Raw genomic sequence first — 4,671 nt, 5'->3', positions numbered from 1 at the left:
CCTGAATCTTGGTGGCCTTAAAAATATAAACCACCCATGTGATCTGTGACACACTGACAGAAGCCTCATTATTTTATAATTCATGACACACAGTTAAGATTCATGACACACAGTTAAGAAAACAACGCCTCATTACAACCCAGGCGGTAAGTTCCCTACTTTACCACCATGGTGTAAACTCCGTTTACCGCCCCATTCCAAGGTGATTGGGGCGGTAAATCCCCATTCCCCATTTACCCTTCCCCATTCCCATTTTTGCCCCATAGGGCATAATAGGAGTGGGGAAGGCGCTAATTACGGCACCGTAAATTACTGTGCCGTAATTAGCACCAAGGCGGGTTAGCGCCTTGCATTTTAACGCCTGCCAAAAGCAGGCGTTAAAATGGTAATCAGGCGTTAAGGGTTAACGGCGCCAATGGCGCCGTTAAACCCTTAACGCCTGGGTTGTAATGAGGCCCACAGAGACACTTGTACCATCACGGACAGCTGGAACAGCATTTTCATTTTGTCACTTTGGTTACTTTAAACAAGGCTCACTATGCCTATTTGCTTTGTCAACGGGCCACAATTAGAAAACCACACCTAACAAATTGCCTATAGCTTGTGTGCACAACTGTGTTCCTAGAACCAACAGTGTTGTGCACTTTCTAAATAGTTAAATATAGGCGTTTACATTTTACACATAGAATGTCCCCCCTGCCTAGAGCTTCGGGGGGTGCTTATCTAAAATATTTATAAGCGTACATGTCTAATAGCCTCTCAAACCAAAACAAATATTTATTTTAAACTAACAAATGTGTTATAAAATAAAACTGTGGCTACTTTAACAATCTTCCCTAAGTCTATGTGAATGCCATGCCTATTGGTTTTATCAATGGATAAAATGAGTTAATTTGCAATAATGTATAAATCAGCATTTTTGTTTTTTAGTTGTGTGTCATAAAAAAAGTGGGATTTTCTTCACAAAGAGGCCTTTTCAGGCATGTGCTGTGTGCCAGTTCACAATGCCTCATGTCGCTTGTGTGCATAGTCAGAGCTCAACATTTAAACAAGTTTAATTGCCTAAAACCAAATGAATGTTTACAGAAGTTTATAGTATATTATTGTGCGCTCTGTGTCAGCTCGGCATGTGGAGATAAGACCGAGCCCTAGTTTTCATTTGCACAAAGAATGTCCCACAAGAAACAAGCTCTCTAAAAATGTTGATAAGGCCTAAATACTAGTAGCCCTAAAACAAACATAAAATGCAGATTACAAAATGACCCTATCGCGCCTGAGACAGTTTGTCATGTAACTTTACCCTCGCCTGACAATGTTAAAGCACACTTCAGCATTCGTATGAAAATGCAGGCTGGCCTGTTAATCCAGCATGTCCTCAACTGTCGCAATTTACCTTGTTAAATAAAAATACACTACCCCATGGGCTGTGGTGTTTAACATTAACCCATGTGTTGTTGGCAACCTTACGGTGCCTCATGTAGGTTGTGTACACAACTGCTCTCACAGGTTATAGCCTGGCTTAGCATTTTTAAACATTTTTAAATCATTTTGTGTTTAAACATGCACTTTCAAAGTTTTGACAGTGTGGTGTGTACAGCCCCTTTACAGACAACCTGGTTATTTACTGGGGTACAGTATAAGACATTAGACACCAAGTTACAAACCCCTTCTGCATGCATGTTAACAGGCTCTTACAGCTGCAGTAAAAGCTATTTTATTAAACATCTTTTAGAAAATGCCCCCACGGTCATGATGGGGTGCCAAATAACTCTGTGTGGTTCTACGCATAATGGAAATCCCTGTTGTTGGTTAAACTGCCTAATCTGAAATTTGTGGAAGGTTTACCAGATTCCCTGAATGATGAGGTTTTGCTATCCCCGGACCTTGTTAACATGATCACAGTAGACAATTTGATGATGGAGGGTGGGCATAGCTGCCAACTCGAAAAAATAATTCTCCTAGTATTTGCACCATCGTAATCTTAGCATCTGTTACGTGGTCGACTACCTCATGTTCTCTGACAGACTTTTTCCTATCATAGTATGATTTTGCACTGTCAGCAGCTTTTTCCAAATTTCACTGCACAAATGCAAAAACATATTGCAAGTGCTTTCTCAGTTCTTCCACATTGTCATGGATTGTGGATGGACTTACAAGAACATGTTCATTTGTTCTGTAAAGTAGGTGTTGTGGCAAGTAACTTTGGGTCTCACTCTAAGTTACTAGGGGAAACCAGACGTGGACCCCTTGCTCACTATTCTTAAAGAGGCACAGCTACACCCTACTGATGAGGTTCAACCAGACCGAAACACGTGTCTGGGGTTGCTGTTGGTACTCTTGTTCAGAGGAGAATTGCCTAGCATTTCGGTGCTGGACTGGCCCCAGGGCAGGACAAAAACTGATATGTTTGGGATATTTCTTCTCTGGGAAAGATAGTGAGCTAAAGACTCTGGGTAGGGCTCTTGTAACCAGGACTCATGTCTGGCAGGGAGTCTCCCAGGACACCCCTTGTTATTTGTAAAACCTTTTTCCTGCATGTCAAATCCTTGTGTGGGCTCACATTTGTCAATCTAGATGGTGTTGACCTGATAGACATTAACACCAAAGAAAGTTGCAGATCCCAGCTAGATCTTACTTCAGCTACAAACTTTTTTAACATTTCAACTATGGACCTATTAAACCGTTCTACTCCGCCTGATGAGGAGGGCCGATATGAAATGTGAACTTTCCGCTTCTTATTATTAAGATCACCAAATGGCGGACAACGCCGGTGAAAACAGGGGAGGCTTCCGGCGCGGCTTTGGCAGCAGGGGCTGTGGCCGTGGGAGAGGACGGGGCCGCGGAAGAGGCCGTGGGGCCCGCGGGAAGGCGGATGAGAAAGAGTGGGTTCCTGTAACGAAGCTTGGTCGACTTGTCAAGGACATGAAGATAAAGTCTCTCGAGGAGATCTATCTCTTTTCCCTCCCAATCAAGGAGTCAGAGATAATTGATTTCTTCCTGGCCTCCTCTCTAAAGGATGAGGTACTCAAGATCATGCCTGTCCAGAAACAGACCAGGGCCGGGCAACGTACCAGGTTTAAGGCTTTTGTTGCCATTGAGGACTATAACGGCCATGTTGGGCTTGGGGTAAAATGCTCCAAGGAGGTTGCGACTGCTATTTGTGGCGCCATCATTCTGGCGAAGTTGTCCATTGTGCCAGTAAGGCGAGGTTACTGGGGTAACCAAATTGGCAAGCCCCACACTGTGCCTTGTAAGGTGACTGGTCGCTGTGGTTCAGTTCTTGTGCGTCTGATTCCTGCACCCCGTGGTACTGGCATTGTGTCGGCACCTGTTCCCAAGAAACTATTGATAATGGCTGGTATTGACGACTGTTACACTTCAGCAAGTGGCTGCATGGCCACACTGGGCAATTTCGCAAAGGCCACTTTTGATGCCATCTCAAAGACTTACAGCTACTTGACCCCAGATCTTTGGAAGGAGACAGTTTTCACCAAGTCTCCATACCAGGAGTACACTGACTACTTGGCTAAGACCCACACCAGAGTGTCTGTGCAGAACAGCCAGGCAGCAGCTGTTCCTGGTGCTATCCCAACATAACCTGTTTATGCCAGAAAATAAAAATGGTTAAACATTGAAAAAAAAAAGAAAGAAAAACAAAAAGAAATGTGCACTTTCCTTTTCACGCCCAAGATTTGCCACAATTTTGTCATTACTGCACTAGTGAAATTACTTGAAAAGGTATGATTAACTAACAAAGTGGCCAAAGTCTGGGCACTGCAGTCTGGTGCTGGAATACATTCCACCAATATGGACATTAAACAAATGACCATCAACATATACCTGTTTCCCCTTGCCGATCTCTGCACAGGCCCTACAAAATCGACTTGCATATCGGAGCATGGGAGCGTCAAACCTCTTTTCGTCAATGGTGGTCTGTCAGTCAGGGAACCATGCTGCAATTGTGCACACATAAAGCATCTGTGGCTACATGTATGTCCAATCGGCATAATCTTTTAATATTTCCAAAATTTCTGGGAACCTCTGAGGCCTGTATTTATGGCATTGTGGGCATGATATAACATCAATCCCCAAAATGGCAAAGGCACTACCCATTGAATTTGGCCTGACATGGATTCCTTAACCATCAGCCCATCTTGTAAACAAATGTTCTTTTTGTTTTTTAACAATACCTTCAGCTCCTCTTTCCCTTTGCAGTCATCTTCAGTCAGAGGATGTTGTTATGCATCTAGCAAGTGGTTGTAAAATGGGCCTAAAATAAGATTCCCCTTTTGTGCCTTAATCAAGTCTTGATCAGGCGTATCAAAACTCTGCTGCGCCACAGGCAGATCAATTGTTTTCTGAGATTTGGAGCATGTTATCACATCCACCTGGATTTCACCCGGCAGATGTTCAATGGGAAATAAGTTACCCATCACAGTCCCAATTTTGGCTAACTGATCTGCCTCATCATTCCCCTCCTTATCTTCACCTGGTGTTTTCAAATTACCACATATTTTCAACCAATGGACAATCATGTACATTTCTGAAACAAGCTTGTCTATAGCTTGGATCATTTTGACATATGTAGTGGTTTCTTGTTATATGCAAGCATTCCTTTCAATTTCCAACTGGGTAAATACTCCACGAAACTATTTAATGCGTAATCAGAAT

General features: G+C 43.1%; 1 pseudogene; it reads left to right on the top strand.

Annotated features, from left to right (window-relative positions):
- Nucleotides 1–2,745: 2,745 nt before the first annotated feature.
- LOC138503401 (small ribosomal subunit protein uS5 pseudogene) lies at nt 2,746–3,639 on the top strand (annotated as a pseudogene).
- Nucleotides 3,640–4,671: the final 1,032 nt, after the last annotated feature.

This window comes from Ambystoma mexicanum, chromosome 11, assembly GCF_040938575.1.
Source record: "Ambystoma mexicanum isolate Mex_15411 chromosome 11, UKY_AmexF1_1, whole genome shotgun sequence".
NCBI classification, from domain to species: domain Eukaryota; kingdom Metazoa; phylum Chordata; class Amphibia; order Caudata; family Ambystomatidae; genus Ambystoma; species Ambystoma mexicanum.
Note: the sequence above shows the minus strand (reverse complement) of the source record. Positions and strands in the feature narration are given on the sequence as shown.